The following is a 23,189-nucleotide window of genomic DNA, read 5'->3' as shown; positions in this document are numbered from 1 at the left end:
CTGTGTCTCTCAACTCAGTTGGCCGATTTTTGTTTGCCACCGAATTCAGGAGACTCTCAAGTCTTAATTTGGGTTTTAGGTTCCAAAGGCTTAACTTTGACACACTCTATCAAAGGTAAATGGAAAGATACCAAACTAGGACATATCAGATTATTTTTATAACATAGTATCATATGCTTCTACTGTAGGCCATAACATTATGTTCTTTAACATTATGGTTATGAACTTGCCACCTTGCTTGACATGCTCACACTCTGATGTGGCTTATCCTCGGGCTGGGTAACACCTCTCCAGTCAGGGGAGCTCATCTGAACCCCATCTCAAACAATTCTAGTTTCCAGCAGCAAAAACAGGATAATTAATGCCACGACCACTACCTGGTGTTCTATTTTTGTTCTGAGCCGCTCAAAGTATTTCATGGCCCCAACAGTAGATTTAGACGGAGGAGGACATATCCCAAGAAAGACATTTTGTCTAGTACTTCTTGATGGGCTCCTAAGTTCAACTGCTAGCACTTAAATGAAACAAAACAAAACAAAACAAAACAAAACAAATTTTCTCCCCATGAGTTTTCTCAGCTAGTCTTGCACATGTATGAACCGTTTGAAATCAATCTGTACTTGGAGGTCCTTAAAAAACAAGGACCAATTTTGGAGCTTGAGTGGCTGACTCACCTGCATTTATTAAAAAGAAACAAGAAGTAATCTTCCCCGCCCCCAAGCCCCAGATGGATCTATCATCACAGGCAGTTAAAAGGCAACCGATACAAGGGACAACACATACACATCTTGGTACAGAAAGAGAATTTATCAACATGAGCAGCAATAGCAGATCCAGATAATGAAAACTGTTTCCTGAACAGGGCAATCTTCTTTACATTCAAGAGCGGTTCTATCTAATGCAATGATGAGCAATTTCATGAACCAGTCCTATGGGGAAATTGCACAACCCATCAGCCATCATCCAACTGACTAAATATTCAACAAAAAAATCCGAGACAAAAACCAGTCTCGTTTTATGTTACTTAAGACTGTGTAAAGTAGAAATGGGAACAAGTAGCCAGAAAATTAATGTCATTGTACAGATGCTAAATAAATTGGCAATTATGGGGAAAGCTCACCCATTGTGAGCTAGAGTAAGAAAGATGAGACAGAAAGTGTTTGAAGCCCGCAGAGGCTGGTAAAAACATTATTCTGACTGTACCCAGTGCGTGCCAATGATGATTCTAGAATAAAATACCGACCATCCAACAAAGGAAACCAATCTTTTGTCAGGTAATGAAGCGGATCATCAGACGGTCAGTCCCACTGCAAAGAGGATTAGATCTTGCTAATCGGAGTGTGTTTTTGTTCTGTTGCATTGTGCAGGACCGTGTGCTCTACATGAATTCAAAAGCTCCAGGCCTAAAACTGGGTGTACTAACAGAAAACACACCTCCCGATGTGGAAATGTGACTTGTCCTGGTATCACCAGGACACCTACTTATGATCCATCCATACCTGAACTGGAGTAGAAGAGACAAAAGAAAAGAGAAGACTGGTTGAGGACTACCCAAGCCAAATTTTTAGTATGCTCCCTTGTATACACCATTCACTGACTACCTGAGGTGTGAGTATGAACGAAAGGTACATTAATTGGGTCTCTGAACACACTTTAGGGAAGAAAGTACCTAACTGAAAAAGAAAAACTCTGCCACTGGAATTGAATTGTCTTCTTTCCTTTATACTTCTTGGCTTATCTGCAGGATTTATCATTACACCGAAAACACATCAATTAAATTTTCTGCAGCTTTACCAAAAAAAAAAAAAATGGTATTTTGTTGGTAAGATCAATAACTATTTCCCTGAAATGCTTTGCTACATAAACTCTTAGGGAATACAATTTGACGAATGGTCACACAAAGGTACACTAACTTGAAATCACATGCATATTGAAATCAATTCACAATAGCGGAACTTCGTACTACTTCTCTCTATACACTTAATTCCCCCCTGTGGTATTACCCCAAGGCTGTAAATTCTGGCCATTCTAAAAGCCTCTCTCTCTGGATGTACCCTGCAACCTCGAATCCAAGTCTGATCCTCATTTTCATCCCTGAGCTTTGAAATCTCTTGAGGTAGACAAAATGTGACAGAATGAGAGCTTCCCCCCCAAGCTCATCCCAGTCAAGCTGTGAGAAACCCAAGTCTGGGAAGGAAACTGGAGGACAGCACTCACTTTCCCTTTTCTGCTCACTTTGCGGGTTGTCCGGCACTCAGCATGAATAAATATGCAGTTCTAAGTGAATTGACATAATCCTGCAGTAAGACATTGCATTCTACGTTATTTTTATTTCTCATTTAAATTTGTTCTCAAAAATAATAATAAGCATAGCTCATAGTCACATGAGAATGCTGCTTTAGAATCAGGAAGACTTGGGGTAAATCATGACTTGCTACCTGATGCTTCTGAAATGCTAGACAATCTACTGACCCACTCAGGGACTCAGTTTTCTCAGCTGAATGCAGAGACAGTAATACACACTCTGCAGGGTGGTTGCAAGGACTCATGGTAATGAATATAGACTGCCTGGCACATGACAGACTCCCAAAGACAACAGTCATCATGATTGACTGAGACGCACAACCTCTCATCCCAAAACGATTCAGAAGGACCGCTTTGAGTTTATCCTAGCGTTTGATGAATCTCCATTTAATTAACCTGTTTTCTTCTATTCCTAAATTTCGATGGTATGTTTTTTAGTTCTTGTAGCAAACGAGCAAAATAGCATTTTCGACACATCGGTCTATTTGTGCTTAGTGAAATAATAATGCCACTAAGATCTGTCAACAGGATCTGGTTTTAACAAGCCCATGGTGTGGGTAGCAAGCTGACTGGTTAGGGAAACAAGTACCTGGGCCCACTGTGATTGTAACAAATCCTCTCTCTCTATTTGTGGGAACATCTTCCCTCTTGAGAGTTGGCCACTGAGGGGATGCAGAGGATGGTGGAATGTTCTTTGGGTGGGCATCGGAGTGCCGTATGGGGTACCAAATGTTAGGATGAAAGACTGCACATACTTATTTGCTTAACTGAACTGCCAGACTGCAGTGTTTTTGAAACTTTTCTACCAGAGTTCAGGGATTTGCAGAGTTCTCGCCTCAAAAGCCAGCCGTTTGAACCCTTGGATAGGCAACAAAAATACTTGGCTGCATCTCTGTTATTACTATTATTCTAAATTACAGCATTTTCTCTCATTTTTTCCCTGTTGAATACAAAGAATTAAAGTGATGCTTTCCTACCTGCTTATCAAAGAAGTATATTTTAAAATAGGGATTTTCAATGCTCACCTACATTTTAAACTTCAGTGAAAATTAGTCCGCATTTTGGATTCTAGAATTTTAAGTAAATGTTATTCTATTTTAGAAACTCCTGGTTTATCATGTCAACTCCTAGCAGTCTTTCTAATTATTAGATGTCAACGGTAACAAAAAATATTTTTAAAAAGTCTTATGCACTGCACACACACACACTGAGGGAAAGATCAACTAAGATTAACAGAAATCTATAACAGAAATTTTGGAGGTATTTCAAGTAACCTTATGGCTGCTGTGACTGGAGCAAGAAAAATAATGTTTAATGTTTCCATACTTTACCTTAAGAAAACAAAGCTGGCTTGTCACCTAAAGTGGGGGTGGAATGACAAAAGACCCCCCAAAAGTTAAGCCTTGTTCCCCCATCTATCTCCTGTACTAAAGACCCAAGATACTCATGGCCTAAAAAAGTACCCACATGATTCCCTACTAAATACGTACTCCTTTTTAAATTTTCAAGGCAGCCCAAGCATTAACTCTCTCTCTCCTGTCCCTAACATCCTAGAAATCATGGCAGGAATTAGGGGGTAAATTCCAAATTTCTTTTTTAATGCCTCCCTTACTCTACATGTGAGATGCCCAAAATCATGTCCCCTGGACTCCCCAGTAGGGAGGGGTTCACATGAGATAGAGTTCTGAGTAATAAAACCTAAGTGAGAGTCCACTGGACATCTCTGAGAAAGCCTCTGCTTTCCTGCTACAGGCATTCCCAAATTTCCCTCCACTCTTTCCTTCCTCCTTCTACCTGAATGTGGATGTGAGGGGCGCCTGGGTGGCTCAGTCAGTTAGGCAACTGCCTTCGGCTTGGGTCATGATCCTGGAGTCTCGGGATCGAGTCCCGCATCAGGTTCCCTGTTCAGAGGGGAGTCTGTTTCTCACTTTGACCCTCTCCCCTCTCATTCTCTCTCTCACTCTCTCTCTCAAATAAATAAATAAAAATCTTAGAAAAAATGGATGTGGATGTGATGGCTGGAGCTGCAGCAGCCATTAAAAAAAGACCAAGAGAAAGGCGCCTGGGTGGCTCAGTGGGTTAAGCATCTGCCTTTGGTGCTGGTCATAATCTTGGGGCCCTGGGATTGCGAGCCCCACGTTGGGCTCCCTGCTCAGTGGAGAGTCTCTTTCTCCCTCTCCCTCTGCCCCTTCCCCCACTCATACGTGGCTTTCTCTCTCTCTAATAAATACATTTTTAAAAAATCCTAAAAAAAAATAAATACCACGAGAATAACACAGACCCAGCCTTGGTAGCCTTGAGTTTCTGAACCAACATCTTGTGGATTTCCTGCTGTACCCGCTATACTTTCTTGGTACCGAATGTAGCTCCTAACAGATGTATCTCCAAAAGTACTGAGTATTAGATGGCATTTATTGAGTGCTCACTGTGTGCCAGGCACACTTGAAAAGTACTATATTTGTTATTTCATTTATTTCTCCTGGCAATCCTGAAAGATACTATTACTTTTATCACTCAAATAAGGACATCAGAGCAGAGAAAGTGTCAGGATCCTGCTCAGGGTCACATGATTAGCAAGGGCTGAAATGCGCCATATGCAGCCTGATTCTGGAGCCTGGCTCCAATCCACTCCACCACCACTGACTTTTCCTGGAGGGGCGCCACGAGGGGAAGAGCCAGGTGAGGACTGCTTGCAGGCACTGGCTGACAAACTTCTGCTTAAGAAATGAACCTCTCCTCACCTGGCATTGCTCACTTTGGATGGATCTCTGCCAGGACCTGAGAACTGACCACGGGGTTTTGTCTATCATCCCATCCTTCAAGGGCAAGTTTGAATAGGTCTGTGCTTGGATGGTAAGCAGAGCAGGGTCAGCACCACACCCTTGCTGAAGCCAGAGTTTCTCATTCAGAGTAATTAAAAAAAAAAAAAAAAAAGGAAAAAGTAGGAACAGAGGAAGAATGAAGGGAAGGAAAAAGAAAAAAAAAAGTAAAAGAAACAAGAAAGTACATGGACAGGAAAATGAAGAAAAGAGAAGAAAAATAGTATGGAGCTCGTGGAAAAGGCAGTGAACAAAAAGGGAATACATCAATAAAGAAGGCGAGTGTAGATGCCAAAATAGAAGTGAGAGAAAGAAAGATTAGAAGGAGCACAGAGAAAAGTGAAGTTTGCATGAGAGGGAGTCCACTGATATGAATATGGGTCCAATGGAACTGAGAGTGTGGAAAATTGAGGTAACAATGTGGACTACAAATGTAAGAACGTCCCCCAATTTTTTTTTTTTTTTTTAAGGAAAATAATGAAGTGATGACAAGGAGAGACAAGATGACAGATCTGGAAGCCAGGAAACAGAAACTCACTTCAGGAGACCAGCTTTGTTTGCCTCTGAGGGCCACCATGCACTGAGTCTTTACCACTTATCAGCTGTTCTACTGGGGCTTTGCAGTAATGCATGCAAAACTACCCAGGAGGTCGACAATGTTATTATTCCCTTCTTAGAGATGTGGAAACTGAGGCTTAGAAAGGTGACCTATCTTTCCTAAAGTCATGTAATAGTAAGAACAAGAACAGGGCTTTGCATCCAGGTCTCTCAGACTCCAGGGCTCAAGCTCTGAAGCCCATGGTAGGCTTTGTTAGTCATCAAAATCCTACTTGATGAAAAATGCCCAAGGGAGGCTCAAGGGACTCAGCAGGTTTCAGGAAATACTAAGAATTGTATCCCCTACACTCATCTGGATATGTATGTGTTTATGTATGTGTATGTGTACATACAGGTAATTTCGAACACAAATGAAAAGTACCTTAAAAGCTGTTTAGGAATGAAAACAAAACAGAATTTCTGTCTTAGGACTCTCTGCAAAGCTCATTTCAGGAGACAATGAAAAAGGACAGTTAAAACAACTGAAAGGAAACAAGCCCAAGAATTTTCTACTATGCTCCTGTCCTTTATGAGTAAATGCAGAAGACACATATCGGTAGGACTGACGAAATCAACTAACCTACCTCCCTACAAACACATGCTCTGAAAACCAAAATAAAGCAAACAGATAACTTTAAGATCTATTTCGGCTGATGAATACATAAGTCAAAATTAAAAACCCTAGAATGTGTTGTTGTTATGAAAGATCTTCTAATGGCTCAAAAATAAATCAAACACAGAGGGAAGACTTAATAAGTCTTTTAACACAATTCTTCAGAAAAGAAAATAAAGATAATGGTAAGAAATAAATTAATTAAAACAGCCTGGTGCACAAATCCAGATAATGATATTAAACATGCAGAAATTAGTACAGGTGGGGACAGCAAAGTAAATGTAAGCCAAGTTCATACAGGGAGGAGTCAAAGGGGATAACTCCCTTATTACAAGATATATTTATTTTTAAATATCACCTTTATTTAAAAATGATATCTAAAAATTATTAACATTATTTTAAAATCATTTTTTTTAACCTAAGAAAATAAAATGTAGAAACTAAAAAAGAAAGGGCAGAGATTTTTCCACAACACACACACATGAATGTATGGATGGCAAAATTAGTTGCAAACGATATAACATCTTAGATATAAAAACACTGAAAAGAACAAGGAAGTACAATTTAGCTGAAAGATAAGGTAGTGTCTATAAAAAATATCTAACAGGATGAAATGCTTCCATCAAAATTTATGGATCAAAGACTGTAAGAAAAAAGAAGCAACTGAGGGACCCAGCCTACTACTCAGGTAATTTAATCCATTTATTTCAGGGGAAAGAGTATAAAGGATTTGTTTACATAGTAGATACAATTTAATAATATTAAAACATATCTCCTACAAGGAGTAATTTCTTTTTCTTAAGAATTCATGGATCAACTAAAGAGCTTTGAAAAAGTTGCCGATACACTGAGCCAAAAGGAAATCTCAATTGCCCTAAGGGAAAACAATACCTTACACACCACTAGTGTGACTGATTATCTAGCTTCATTATCTGACCACAATACAGTGGAAAAAAAGGTCAATAACAAATCTCAATAGAGACAAAGTTTGTTAAACACTGAAAAGTATTATTCTCAATTGTCATTCTACTAAAGAGGAAGCCCAAACATCCTTAGAAAGTAACGACAGTCAGCCAAAAGTGTGTTCAGAGGGAAATACACAGTTTAAAAAAAAAATCATACTAATGTAAAAGGAAAAATAAATGAACCATGATTCAACCAATAAGATTAATAAAAGCATGGAGAGTGATCCCTAAGGAAAACAGCAAAGATATTAACACAATAAAAAAAAAAGGACAAAGAAAAAACAGCATTACTTATGAACAAATCCAAGAACTGGCCTTTTGAAAAAAAGAACAGCAACAAAACATCTAACAAAGAAAATAACATATAATACATATCTTATATTAATATTAGATACATATTAAAATAATTATGCTATACCTAACAACATATGCCATTATATCACAGTTAGCTATATAACTATATGTAATCATTAATTAACAAATTTGAAAATCTTATGAAATGGACATGGTTCTGAAGAATATAGATAAAAGTAATTAAAGCTGAAAAATTTATCAAAGAATGACTTCTCAGAAAGGCTTTAGGGACAGATGGCTTCATTCAAACTTACAAGGACAGTGATCACAACTGTCTCCAGAGAAGAGAATAGATGCGAAATTTCACAATTTGTTTTGTGAATTTAACATCACTTGAAATGTAAAACAAAAACAAAAACAAAAAGCCTGGCAGAGACAGAGGCGGAGGATAGACAGGTCAAATCAATCTGGGTTGGGAAGCTTGACTCTTCATCCTATGCTACCATATACTTGAGAAATAAATGGGAAAAAAATAAGGAACACTTTACAAGATTCTCTTTATATTCCATAAGTACACAATTAATTTTAGCTAGCTGCTGTAACAATATAGAACACACACACACACACACACACACACACACACATTATTCAGTTAAAGAAACTATAAATGTCACTCAGGAAAATAAACAAAAAGGCATATATAAAATATTCTAATACTAAACCAATAGCATAATAAACAAATTTCATTTGTAATATAAGCAGAAATATTTAAAAATCTATTTTTTTTAAAGATTTTATTTATTTATTTGAGAGAGAGAATGAGATAGAGATAGCACGAGAGGGGAGAGGGTCAGAGGGAGAAGCAGACTCCCTACTGAGCAGGGAGCCCGATGCGGAACTCGATCCCCGGACTCCAGGATCATGACCTGAGCCGAAGGCAGTCGCTCAACCGACTAAGCCACCCAGGCGCCCTAAAAATCTATTATTCTAACGAACCCCATAAATGATTCTAGTGTGAGAAACTAGATACTAAAAATCTCAACAGATACTGAGAAAAGACCCAAATTCCATTTTAAAAAAACCTTTGTAAAACCAAAAATGCTGCATAGCCACATGAAGAAAAGCAAACATCAACAAAAAGTAAAACAAAGGTTAAAAAATATTCAGAGAAAATCAGGACCTAGGCATGAAAGCTTATTGTCATTCTTGATACTTAATATTTTAAATGGTTAGCTAATATAATAGAAATGCTAATCGTGATTATATCAGCTTCCCTATTTGTAATACTTTCCAAATGCCCAAATTTATTTCATCTTGGCAACAATCTGGTGATTCTAGGTTATCACCCCAAATTTCAGATGAAGAAACTGAAATTTAACAAGGTCAAGAAACCCAACTTTCACTTGTTGAAGGCTACCCAGGTAGTAACGCGGTGGAGGAAGGATCGGAACTGAAGTCAGCCTACTCCAAAACCTGAAGTCCTATGACCACTTTGTACAATAAAGATAAACACGGAAAAACCTCAGATGAACACAGATAAGTATTACTATAGTCAGAAGCCATGTATATACCGCCCCCCACACAGCCGAAAAACAAGGTAATCAGTTATAACAATGTCAATTAAACGGGCTAGAGAAAAGAAAAACACAGAAAAATTTGTATGTCTGTTATACATGAGCTACTTAAGGGCATAAGGATAACAGCAAAACATACAAATATTTGCTATTCCAAAAAATAAATCTAAAGCAAAAAGTATGGAACTAAGGACAAGCCTGAAATGTTATTTGGCCAATAAAAGAGAGATCTGAATAATTCAGAGGCAGATTTTCTTGAATGGGAAAACCAACTGTTATAAAGAAGCCAAGATTCATACAGTTGTCATAAACTGTCGCTCAGACTGTTTTGGGGAACATGGCAAAAGGGTTCTAAATTTTTCCTGGAAAAATAAACAGGTAAAATGCTTAAAGGAAATGTTTAAAAAGTGGAATGATACTGTAATGTCAAAAGAATTGACAAAGTAATAAACAGAAAACTCAAGGGAGACCTTGACAAATTCAATGACTGGAATGCAAAACAAATTGTTTTTGGAGATGGATTACATAAGAAATGGCATTGAGTAAATGGATCTCTATAAAAATTCAACTTAGATCCTCATACTGAACGCCAAAATATATTCTACTTGGTTAGACATTAACACTGAAAAACGAAATGAGAAAATCCTAGATGAAAATGGAAGTTGGAAATTGAGACTTTGAGATAGGAAAGGACTTTCTAACCTGAGCTCTTAACGTGGGGCCCATAGATTACCCTGGGGTACAGCAAATCCTCTGCTACGAGTGTGTTTGGGAAAGCATACATAGCTTTTATAAGCATACATAACGTTCTCCAGGAGGTACCAAAAGATGAGTTATGACTAACTGAAGAATTTATATAGGACACAGATAATTGACTAATAATAATGAAAGAATAAAGATAAAAGTCTCCTCTGTCAAAACAATCTGAAGCCAACCTGAAAGCAAATGACAAATTGATATAATATTTGTAATAACTATGGCCAGGGGTAATATATGGAGCATATACTGATAAGAAAAATATTAACAAAAAAGATTAGCACGTGATTTGTAGAAGATTCACAGAATTACATCCCTTTTGAGTGACGTTGAACCATGTTTCTGAAACTCATTTTGAATATTAGTTCCTAGAATTCAGGAATTTCTCAACACCCAATTTCCAACAAGTAGAGACATCCACGACGACCTAAAACCTTCTTGATTCTAATCTTGCTTAACTGCATTGGACAAAGCATTATGTAGTTAAAATGAGTGGTAAAAAACTAAAGGAGGAGGGAAGACAAAATGAACAACAGGATCTGAAGGGAAGGTGACAGGCAGATTGAAGACAATAAAGTAGGAGATATTTTTGCAATAAATACATTGTATATATTAAGAATATTTGGAACAGACATCATAGTATTAGGAGTTATTGTACTATTCAAGCATGAAACAGTTGCTGAGTTGCTGAAGGTTGTGTAGGGAGAATTCTGATTTTTGTTTCTATATTTCTATGTGCCTTATATGTATTTTTTTTTTTTTTTACAATTGGTATGTATTATTTTAGTGATTAGATCGATTTTTTTAAATGGTTCTCTTGCTAGCAATGTTGGTGGTGATGGGTTTGCTCTCCCGGGATCTTTCAGTGTTCAATATTTTAGTGCAAATAAAATGAGTGGAAGACTGTCACTTAATTTTGCCAAATAAGGACAGCATCATTTCATACAATTAAGAAAATTTTATACCAAAATAGTGCATAATTTCCAAATAAGCCACTCAATTTTTTTTAAAGTAAAAAAAAACCCAAAACCCTTTATTTTTAAAATAACTTACATTCCATTACCAGTATTATTCTCCTTTGCCTGGTGATCCTTGAACACTCTCGCTAAATAGCATCTCTACAGACCAGATGGTCTCTGGGCAACCTTCCAATGTTATGATTTCTCAGACAAACTGATCATAAGTATTTTATATTTCAGGTATGGTATTGCCTATAATGGAGAGTTTTAGTACAATGAAAACTATAAAATTGAATACATCTGCTACGGCAATGAGGCTATTAGATGTCAACTTCAATGGCACCTAAATTCAGAGCAATGAATAAGAATACAGCATGACTAATACGATCACTCCCAGATCATGCTCTCTCCAGGAAGCTCCCTCTTATATTCTTTCAAGTCAGTTATAAAGGTTTCCAATAGCCAAATAACAAGCAGACTCCTCTGAGAGCCTACCTTAAATTTCCCTCAGTTCTCTTCCCTCCTCCAACATTCCATGGTTGCGTATCAAGTTTTTCAGATAAACTAGCGTGCCCACCAAAAATAGAAAATCGAGGGGTGTCTGGGTGGTTCAGGCAGTTAAGCATCGAACTCTCGATTTCGGCTCAGGTCATGATCTCAGGGTTGTGAGATTGAGCCCTGCATTTAGCTCCGCACTGGGCGTGGAGCCTGCTTAAGATTCTCTCCCTCTCCCTCTGCCCTTACCCCCCATTAAGAAAGAAAAAAAAAAAAAGAAAATTAAGGCTTTCACTGGATTCTGGATGAACAATTTTAAACTTTGAAGGGATGCTCAGTTTTCAATCATGTATGGGCATATTTCTAAATACTGGTAGAAATAAAAAAATATAGATTATTTCTCCTTTTCATTTGGCCTTCTGTTACCTAAGGCTTGGTCATGATTTAAGCACCACTGGATAAAAAAGGGTGAAACCCAGTTAATGCCGGAATCGATAACTCAGTAAAAACTCATAAAAACCAAGTATAAATTGAATCACCTTTATGACTCCACTTTCAGCAAAAATGCTATCATTTCATTGGTGGCCCTACCTAATCCTTTCCTTATTTGCTGTTATGCACCCTTCGCTACCCTTAGCCCACCAGCACTTTCTATCCCAATATCATCCTTTGTTTTTTCTTCCATAGCACTTAATATCAGATGTAATTAACTTTTACGCCTCCCTTCGCTGGAAGGCATGTTCTCTGGGAGCCAGGTTCAAAGCACCATATGCATTTGGGATGACCCTGCTCTACCATTCTGGCAGCTGAGGCATGGAACATCCATGTCTTGCTCATAGATGTATTCTAGTTCTAAGCACGGTGCCAGACACTCATGGAGTTACATCAGAATTTTGATGCTAAAGATTGCAACAATGACTGTAAGTGCATTGCAATTTCCGAGATGGGGAAAAAAGGGTTTCAAAATAAAGAGACGATGGTAACAAGCATGACTCAATAAGTATTGCTTGAATGGATCGTCAACATTTAGAGGTAAAACTAAATTTGTTGGCATTTATACCCTACTAACTACAGCTACCTTAAAAGATACCTATTCATACTTTTCAATAACTAAAGGGAGACTGCCTTCTCTCCACTGATTCATTCTCTCATTATATGAATATTTGATTGCCTACTGTGTGCCTAATATTGTCCTTGGTGCTGCTGGGGCTACTGCAAATACTCACTTTCAAGACAGCTGACAGTCTGGGGTTTTTTTTCCTGTGATCTATGGACCACTTGTAATCGAATCACCCAAACTATATTGAGGGCTATGTTAAAAAAGAAAAAGAAGATAGCAGGAAGGGAAAAATGAAAGGGAGGAAATTGGAGGGGGAGATGAACCATGAGAGACTATGGCCTCTGAGAAACAAACTGAGGGTTCTAGAGGGGAGGGGGCTGGGGGGATGGGTTAGCCTGGTGCTGGGTATTAAAGAGGGCACGTTCTGCATGGAGCACTGGGTGTTACGCGCAAACAATGAGTCATGGAACACTACATCAAAAACTAATGATGTAATGTATGGTGATTAACATAATAAAATAAAATAAAGTAGAATAAACAAACTATATTGAGGGTTTCAAAATCTGCTCTTTTAAAAAAGATTTTATTTTTAAGTAATCTCGGCACCCAACATGGGGCTTAAACTCACAATCCCGAGATCAAGAGTCACATGCTCTACCGACTGAGCCAGCCAGGTGCCCTCAAAAATCTACATTTTTAAACAAGATTCTGTATGACTTATACATACTAAAGCCAAAAAAAATAATCTTCAGAGTATAGCTTGAATCCCTCTTTTTCTATAAAGTCCTCCTAAATCATCCCTATTCAAAGTTTTGTCACCCTTCTCCTTACTCCTGGCCCTTCGTGGCAGCCTTTGCAATTAAGCATGTCTTGTCATAGCTCTTACAACAGAAAGGTGATGTGGTGTAATAGTGCATTCTGGTGTCACATCACCTGGAGTTCCATTTCCAGATCTACCGCTTACCACCTGGATAAACTTCTAAGCCTCTTCCCACATCTGAAATAGGGAGCTAATGCCTACCTAGAGCACTGCTTTGAGGACTAAGCGAGATAACCAATAAAAGCACTCAGCTCAGTATCTGGCACAGAGCAAGCATTCAGTGAAAGCTGTCTACTATTTTTATTTTTCATCATTTTTTGATTTTACTTTTTGCACTCTGATGCACTATTTCCACACTCAATTGAGGCAAGAAGAAACTTTGGTCTCCCACACAGCATATCGCGGTCAGAGGTACTACGACTTTATGGGTTAGAAAGACACTACCAGGCTTCACAGGAATATCGTTTTTCTGGGATATGCAAAGAACATAAAACTTGACTTCACCTTGGTCACACATATGGTTACTCAGTAAGGTTCAGAATCATCACAAATGGAGAAACGAAAATCCAAGATGGCAAGAAATAAGCCAATCTTCTACACACAAAATGTCTTTTTGTGAGCAGGTTGTACTCCAGGTATCTCAGATTACTTCACTATGAATTTGTTGCTTTGGGCTTTTGACAAATCAAATGCCATCATTGATTTGTTGAGGTCAGCATGAATAAATCTTGTATGCTAGTGAAATGACATGCTTTTCAGTCTGTCATTTCTACTTCTCTTCTTTACATTTCTCTCATACCGATGGCAAAATGTATTATGACTCTGCAAAAACAGAGTAAAAAGAATGCCAGAATCAGCTAAACACAAAATAATAGTGTCACTAGAAACAATTATCCTTATCTGAACAAATGACACAAATACATCCTACAAGTAAAAAAATTATAGGTTAAGACAACGTGACCACATACAAGACTGATTCAAAACTCAAGACGACGGGGTATAAAAATAGGGTTGAGTTCTAACTGGGTTTCAATATAGAGTTTAGGAATATATCTGAGAATGTTCAAATACAAAGACAGTGATATTTGATGATGCCATACAGTAAGTCACTTTGCAGAATGTATTGAAATATGCTTTGATTAAAGTGATTAACTTAGCAAACTATGGTGTGAAACTATAATGGACCCTGGCGGGGGGGGGGGGGAAGGCAGCTTCTCTTATGCTCAGCAAGAAAAATTATATTTGATAGTGTTTGGGGTGTTACCATAGACACTATCAAGAACAAAAATTTCCTGGCAATGAATAAAATCCACAAACCCTCAAGAGATTAAATTTAAATACTAAATTTTACATATTTCTTGAAGAACCCACTAACTCATTAGGTTTTCTAAGCAATGTTATGGGGTAACTGCATAAAAGTCAATTTGCTATTAACACCCTATTTAAATTAAAGGACATAGTAGATGAGCAATTTATAATGTAAATAAATCCATATTCTTTATTTTCTCTATTTTAAAAATGTAAATTGTCTCAGTCATTTATAGCAACCATGATCTTAGTGAAAAGCATTTTCTAAGAATTACATAATAAATTGCTGGGGGAGCCGATGCACCAAAGCACAGTCAGTAATTGTTTTTTCTTTTTTAAGATTTTATTTATTTATTCATGAGAGACAGAGAGAGAGGGAGAAGCAGGCTCCCAAGGAGCAGGGAGCCTGATGCGGGACCTGATCTGAAGGCAGACGCTTAACCATCTGAGCCTCCCAGGCGCCCAGCACAGTCACTAATTGTAAGAGAAACTGGCTACTGGCTACGGGTCTTGTTGCAAGACCCGGAGGGCCAGAGATCTAGTCCCATGGGTATTTATGCCTCTTTTAATTCTCAGAATCCCATGGAAAGAATAAAGGGCATCTATCTCAATAAATGGTACACAATCTACCCAAGAGCTCTGCTAAGAAACTAGACCGCAGCCTTGAGTTTTTCTTTCCCCCCAAAGCACATTATTCTAATTCATTCCCTGTTTGCTGTACCTGCAAAATGAACATCAGATCTATCCACTTCTTTCTGTCTCCATCATCATCACCCTGACCAGGCTCCCCTAATCTCTCCTGAACTATGTTACTAGCTTCCAAAATGGTACCTGCTTTGCTCCTACACCAAGTGTTCTTCAAGGAGAAGCTGGAATGATCTTTAAAATTTTTAATCAGATCATGTCTCCCTCCTTAGAAGACTCCATAGGCCTCTATCATGCTTACTTATTATGATGCCCTCTGTGATCTGGACTCTTCCAAACCCTCAGCTCACACTAGCCATGCATATCTTCCTATTTCTCAAACCCAGTAACCATGTTCTAACTATGTGGTCTTCCCAACTTGCTCCTCCCTCTCCCTTGCAATGCTCAGTCCAGTTCTCTACCAGTGAGCCTTCTTATATTTCAGGTCTCAGCTAAAATGTCACTTCCTCCAAAAGGTCTCTCCATTATCACTCTAGATAAAATGGTTCCCTTCATCAAATTACTCTCTCCATTATTCTACTCTGTTTATATTGTCCTAAGTACTTATCATTTGGTTTGCTGTAGACGGCCTCGCCAAAGAGGACAAAAATTTCATGTCTGTCAACCCACCATTCAATTCACAATGTCTAGTGTAGGAATTGACAACAAGTAGACCATTAATACATGTCTACTGAATGGATGGATGATTCCATCAATGTTACTGACACCCATATCCTCTTTACATACCTTTCAGAGATGAGAAAAATGAGATTAGAAGTTTCCTTCCAAAATCCCTTCTCACACACTCCCCTCCCCCCACCCCAGGCTTAAACCAAGAGAAGCTTTCTACATTATTTTCTCAAAGTGGTAGCATTGTTTATAGAATTCTCAGGTATAGTGTCCTTTGAAACGGAATTCTGGTCAAGATGGTGGAGAGGGGGGCACATCACAGATAATGATATAATTAGTATAAAATGAGTCAAATCCCAGAGGACACCATAAAGGTCTTTCCCACTTTCAATCTTAAAGTGATCCTGCTTAGATTAAATCACAAATCAGATATTTATAACGAGACATTTCTAACGTAACGTATGACACCTGGCAAGGAAAAATGCTGGGAATTGCAACTGAACCGAGAACTCTCTTCTTAAGAAGCAATCTTTATTATTACAGCAATAAGAGCAACATACGTTCAGTGAACCATCTATTTTTGAAAATAAAGCTAAGCCAAAGCAGCAGCTAACAACCACCTGGTTACTTCTCTGGGCGACTCAACTATCCATCCCTTCTTCGTTTCCTCATCTCAGGAAGGGGATAGAACACATCGGGCTAAATCTCAAGACAATACAAGATGAAGGAGCCTTCTGACCAGGGCTTTTCCAGCAATACAGGACACCTTTGGAAGCTGCATTATTTTAAGCCATTAACCACTAGTTAGGTAAAAAGTTGAGTCCAGTGAAAATTGGCTTCCACATAATTTGAACTTGAAAAGTGCTAGAGGACACAGTGTATTGTCTGTGTGTATGTAGACATAACAAAGCTATTTTCATGCACAGTGCTGGCAGAAGGCCCGTGGTAACTGCTCTGTGAGTCTGGTTACAATTATTTCACTATAGGGAATCATCCAGGACAGTACATCCCTTCTCTGTCAGCTGGCCCTCAAGTGGAAATGTGTGCTGTTTTTACCTCACAAACCTTTTCAGCTCTCCTCCCTGAGCACATTTTAAGTCTCCCCACCCTCGTCATGCTACAGATCCCAACCCTTCATGCCAGAAATCTCAGTTAAATGCTAAGCCCAAACTACAACATTACAGTACTCAAGAAACTCTGGGAGTATGGGGGAAAGGGGAGTGTGTGTTAACTCCATCCTTACCCTCATCATTCTACAGAATCCGGGGCTCATGGCATGAGCATGTGCATGTGCTTCTGAAGTTCTAAGTGAAATAAGGAAAACTCTCCTAAAAGCAAAGAGTTGATATGTTCTCTGCTATTTTACCTCAACAACCAAATGCATTTGCCTCCCCGCCCACTGCAGCATTTCGTACAGGGAAATGTGGCCGTTGGGAGAGTTTCTGATGGAACATTTTATACTGAAATGTGTTCTTAATTAAAGCAAAACAAAGAAGATAGGAAGAATTTACAAGATATCAGGCCTAAGATGCTAACCCCAATATTTAGAAATGCTTATGTCTATCGAGTCCTTCTTATGTGGGCTCCCTGCAAAATGGGTCAGTTCTAGAACTTTGAAGCCCCTCCATTAGTTATTTTAACTCAGCTTATTAAAAATTCCAGGCACCATCTCAACTGTCCCAGGTATTAATCTCTCACAGTAATTGAATCTCAAATATTTGGAGCATTTCCTCATATTTTCCCTCCATTGGAAACATACGTAGGTAAGACAGAGGTTATAAGGTAGAGCAAAAGCATAAAGTGGTTGATCGGTAGGAACTGCATGACGTTTATATAGATGGACTTCGTAGGTTTATAAGAAACGCAGATGTTAAGTTTAATTTCCTGAGAAAAGAATTTTCAGGATGGTTTTTCTGAAATCAACAGCATATGGTGTGAATCATCTTGTGGCTCAACACATCTTTAATTCTTCACACACTGACCTCTCCATGTCTCCCATTATCCCTTCCGCTAAAGATCAAAGGTAGAGGGGCTTCTCTTCGAAGCTAAGGAAGGAAATAATGCTATGTCTTTATTTTACCTGAGTTAAGCCCAATTCTAAGGAATAATAAGTAAACTGGGTAAGGGATGAGTTGAGGTGGTGTGGGGAAGAAGTCACTAATCAACACCAACAAGAGGAACTAAAAGATAAAAATAATGAATATATGAAATTGGGCAATTCTGTTCACCTCATTTCCCTGGTACAAAAAATAAGAAGGTTGGACTAGATGGATTGACCTAGTGTTTGTTTGGAAATGACCTTTTGCAAAACACGGTGCTTAGATGTCATGGAGGATATAAAAGTGTCATGGAGCCCATGTTCCAAGTTGGATCATGGAGGCTGGCCATTTCTATTTTCGGCCAAATCCTGCACGCTCCCCCAAAATGATTGCATTGGCTTTCTTAAACAATTTGTGCATCTATGTTAGTGTACGTTTGCCTCCCTTTGAAGGCAAGTGACAGGTTTTACAAATATTTAAATTACGTCCTGCCTAATTCACGTAGCATATAGCATGATGCTTTAATTTTTTTGTGTGTGTGTACCAGATATTTGTTATATGCCTATAAATAAAGACTGTAAGGTACAATCCTTAGTCTCAAGGAGTTTAAGCCTCGTTTGGAAGAGAATACATACAAAAACATCTGTAGTACAATAAATTAACTAAGTTACCTAATACTATATCCTCTCTATATACATTCTATAACCTGTGTTCTACAAATACGTATATGATATATTCCAACGGGACATTTGAACTAGGAGAGAACAGATAGGTAATAAGAAGAAAGTAGATGAGCCTACCTAGAGATGTGTGTATATGTATGCCCATGGGGCTAGCTAGCTATCTACCATACCAGAAGCAGTGACTGTTTAATACACTCCAGGTATATTTCTAGTACAGAGTGACACTGCCACCCCAATTTGTGTATTTTCTGAAGTTAGGTCCAGATACATGAGATGTTCTCAAAGGAAGGTATCCCCGAGGCCCCTGAGATATGAAATCTGAGGAAAACGCTTCCAGGTCACTAAAACAAGGATTTGTGGAATATTCTGTGTATCGGAACCCTCCTTCTCAAAGTCCTAAATAATTTTAGAAATTTCTTCCTGACTCAGTCCCTTTTATTGACCATTCACTGTGCAACATTTCTGGATTGCTGAAAATATATTATTCAGATTTCCAGTGAGAGACCATTTGCAACTTAAGGCCGAAAGGTTTCTTTAGTAAACTTCACTTTTGAATGTCCTGAGCTAATGCTGGTAATTGAACATATAAAAGATTCCCCTAAACTAGCTTCTCTTTGCCAATAGTTACAGACTCAGGTCAGGGAAACTTTCAGTAAAGCTTAGTTTAAGAAATTGAACAATAGGGGCGCTTGGGTGGCTCAGTTCATCAAGCATCTGCCTTCAGCTCAGGTCACGATCTCAGGGTCCTGGGATCGAGCCCCACATCGGGCTCTCTGCTCAGCGGGGAGTCTACTTCTCCCACTCTCTCTGCCTCTCCCCCTACTCATGCTCTCTCTCTCTCAAAGTCTTTAAAAAAAAAAAAAAACCAATCTGAGCAGTGTATTTTTATGAAGGTCAATTATTTCAATTTTTATTTTATAAGCCATTTTGTAGGAAACATCACTTGCTAACGACTGTCCTTTCTCTTCCCAGCGGGCTAGAGTAGTAGCAACATATGTATATTAGTGTCAAGATGCAAGGCTCTTTATACACGTGACCTGGTGTTCTTGTAGGCAGCTCTCCTAAAACTGTTAGTCATGTTTCACTACTTTCTTCATTTAAGGACACTCCTTTTACCAGAGCTTTCTGAGTTATGCCATACAAAAACCATCACTTGAAGTAGCAATGGCCCCAATGATAATTAGTTCACTCATAATCACTGATTACATATTCCTTTTTCACTCCGCTGAAAAACCCCAAAATTCCTTCCAAATCCACAAAACCCAAATAATTGAAATATTATAAACCTCTGAACTAGTACACACATGACAAGAGCATCCCAACACAAAAAGTTTTCTCCCCTTTCTTTTAAGAGCACAGTTTTTTCTCTTATTCTGAAATCGTTTACAGTTTTTTTTTTAGAAAGCTAAGAAATGCACCACTTTCAGTGCCCAGGCAACATCTCTGGGAGCAGAAGGAAACTGCCTTATCTACTAGAAAGGCAAAGTTTGCGATCAGACGTCAGAGGCAGCTAGAGAGAAGAAGGGGCTCAAACCCAGGGAGAGCAGGTTAAGGTGGCAGATTTTTAGAGGCACTCAGAATCCTTCCGGTCTTGGGAGGATTCACTTTTACCTGAGGATCTGGGGTGCGCTACAGGGGAGTCTGTTACAATACGTGTTCTTACACACCCGTGGGAGAAGGATGGCGGGGGGAGGCTGTCCTGTGAGCTGTCACGCAGAGTTAACCCATGACTGAGCTTTTGTTGAGCTGGGATAAGAGATCTGTACGCTTGAAGCTTATCTGTTTCTATGCTTTGTATTTGTTTTTGTTTTCTTTCCTCTTAGATTCCTAGCAAGGTGTTTTTTTGTTTGCTTGTTTGTTTTTTGGGGTTTTTTTGGTGTTTGTTGTTGGGAAAAGCTCTGAGGGGAGGGGAGCGAGAAGCATCAGAATGGCCAATGGTTGCAGCCGTTCCAGAGGAGGATCTACTGTTCTACTGATGCAGGCAAGCACCTGCGGATGCAAAGAAAGCAGGCTGCGGGGAGCTCGGCAGGTGGGAGCTTCCCTGAGTAGATACGGTAGTCGAGTGACCTCAGGAGAAGTGAGGATGCTTCCCTCTAGGACATGGAGAGTTGGGCCGTGCCAATAAACAGGGATCAGAGCCCCTGCTGGTGGTTCTTCACCCCAGCACCGAGCCTCATCGTTCCTCACTGACCTGAGCAGGGGATGCGTGTCTGGAGTGCGGCAGTGTCCTGGCGCCCAACTCTGCCTCCCTCTGCCCTCTCCCCTCTCTCCTTTCAAGGGAGTATCTCGTAGATCGGGCTTTTCAGCTTGTGAGAGGAGAGGCTGAATCTCCAAATACCAAGGTCCAAGTGTTGTTGAGAAGTACTAGTATAAGAGATCCCTGGGGACGGGGTGCGGGGGCTGCAGAGTGGGCTTAGGCTTAGCGCTTGAATGACCACAGCCTTGGCAGACTGTCATTCGAGCTCCTGGCTCCAATTTCTTAGTTCAGATACGTTTTCCTCATGTGGGAGGCCCATGGCTTATTGATCCCAGTGGATCATCCACTTTTAATGCCCCTTCTTTTAATGCTCAGACATCTTTCTCCTAACCTCCACCTTCACTCAGAGGCAAAGACTGGCCTGTAGAACAAGCCACTGGGGTTAAGAGGCAAGGCTTATCCTTTCTTATTTTATCAGATTACTGGCCATCTACTTTGGCCCCAACATCAAACTGAACTGCTGAAAATCTTAATCTACGGTGGATTTTTCCAGGTAGGGTGTATCTATCCTGCAACCTTCCTTCTACTCATCACAGTTGAGGCAAAAATTAGTCTTTAAAAATGCTCAAAATGCAAAGAAAGAGAAAACAGATGAAGAATTCCGGGGTGTTCCCAGCCCCAAAGCGAACTTATCCAACTGAGTGGGCTGTTTGGGGCACAAAGGTGAGGATTTTCCATTTGAGCTTATTGGTCAAAAGAATTGTTGAAATATGAGTGTTATGGTGTAATATCCCACAGAACTGAGTATCCTGTAGGTCTATAGCCACAGATAGGGCACCTGGTTGCAAAGTTTGAGATGACAATCATTTTTTGGTGGGGGGGGGGAATGGGGAGGTTCAGGAAAAATTCCTGACTTTTTTTCCCCTTCAGTATTTTGTGCATTGGAAAATATTCCTGAGAAACACCCTAGAATTTCAGGATAAAGACAATCTATTTTCAAAAATCCAAACAACAGTGACCCACTTAACAACAGACAGTTAATGGAGACTGCTGGGGGCAGAGCTGCCCAGTGAAAAGTTGTCAAGTGAGAATTTAATAGGGTAAGTACAAGTTTTTTGCTACACCCCAACTTTCACCACTTTAAAGCATATGATACGCTGAAATGATTAATATTTCTCATCAAAAAGGAAGAAATACAAAGATTGGTGGGAAGCTAGGCATCCCTTAGCACCAATGTTTAGGCAAGAGGCCAACAAGAGATACAATACGTGTTATGTCCTGAATGTTTCTGTTCCTACAAAACTCGTGTGTTGAAATCTATTGCCCAACATGATGGTACTAGGACACGGGGTCTCTGGGAGGTGATTAGAACAGGAGGGTGGAGGCTTCATGAGTGGGGTTAGTACCCTTACAAGAGACTCCAGAGAGAGCTCCCTTACCTTGCCCCTTCCTGCTGCCATGGGACCCACCTAGGAAGTGGGCCTTCACCACACACCAAAGCTACCAGTATCTTGATTTTAGACTTCCGGGCCTCCAGCAAAAGGAGAAATAAATGTCTGTTGTTACAAGCTACCCCATTTATGGTATTTTGTTATAGTGGTCGGAACAAACTAAGGCAGCCCACATCCAGAGCTGTGTTCTTCTGTCTGTCTCACTCCAAGGCTTTCCACGGCTTATAATTTACTCTTTCCATTTTACATTAAGGCCCGCCTGCCTTAATAAAGGCCCCCTGCCTTAAAAAGGGGCAGCTGTAAATGTACTGAAAATGAGCCAGAACCTTTCTTACTGAAGTACCCGTGTCTCGTCATGATTCTTGTATTCTTTTCTTGTCACCTACTATTGCTGTACGTCAGGGTACGACTAAGTCAAAGGATCTTTCCCTTCCTCCCTCGGGCAGGGGTGCAAGGCTATTTTTGGAAAAACACTTACGTTATTACTTCAGCTGCTTTTATGGTCCTCTTGTAGGAGGGTGTCAGAGTGCAGGCCCACAGTCCTTTTTCTAAAATCTTTGGACCTGATGTGCTTGGAATTCAAATTTTTTTCAGATATGGCATCCAGAGCACATATTACACAAAACTTCCAGTTGGTGGGGGGCGGGGGGGGTCTCAGCCAGCACCTTATAATCCAATACATTCATACTTCTGCAGTAAAATGTATGAATTTTCACAACAAAGACTGTAAAAGACCTCAAACCAGTTCAGGGCAAGCTTTGCTATCAGAGGAGTTTGTGTGTCAAATTTGCAAAAGAACTTTCAGTTTTCTGGACGTTTCGGATTTTGAAACGGAGGGTAAGAGAGTGTGGATCTGTATGAGCTTTGACAGAATTAAGATGAGTGATTTCAAAGAGTTAAGACAGCAAAATCTGTTGGTGTTTACAGAAAGACGAGGTGAG

At 39.4% G+C, this 23,189-nt stretch overlaps 1 protein-coding gene across 4 annotated transcripts in view; it reads right to left on the bottom strand.

The window, feature by feature from the left end:
- PCSK5 (proprotein convertase subtilisin/kexin type 5) overlaps nucleotides 1–23,189 on the bottom strand; it is a 455,891-nt gene that overhangs the window by 230,730 nt on the left and 201,972 nt on the right. The gene's annotated exons all lie outside the window — the stretch shown is intronic.

This window comes from Eumetopias jubatus, unplaced genomic scaffold (assembly GCF_037043125.1).
Source record: "Eumetopias jubatus isolate StellerSeaLion01/CBP00866 unplaced genomic scaffold, mEumJub1_p1.0 scaffold_15, whole genome shotgun sequence".
In the NCBI taxonomy this organism is placed as follows: domain Eukaryota; kingdom Metazoa; phylum Chordata; class Mammalia; order Carnivora; family Otariidae; genus Eumetopias; species Eumetopias jubatus.
Note: the sequence above shows the minus strand (reverse complement) of the source record. Positions and strands in the feature narration are given on the sequence as shown.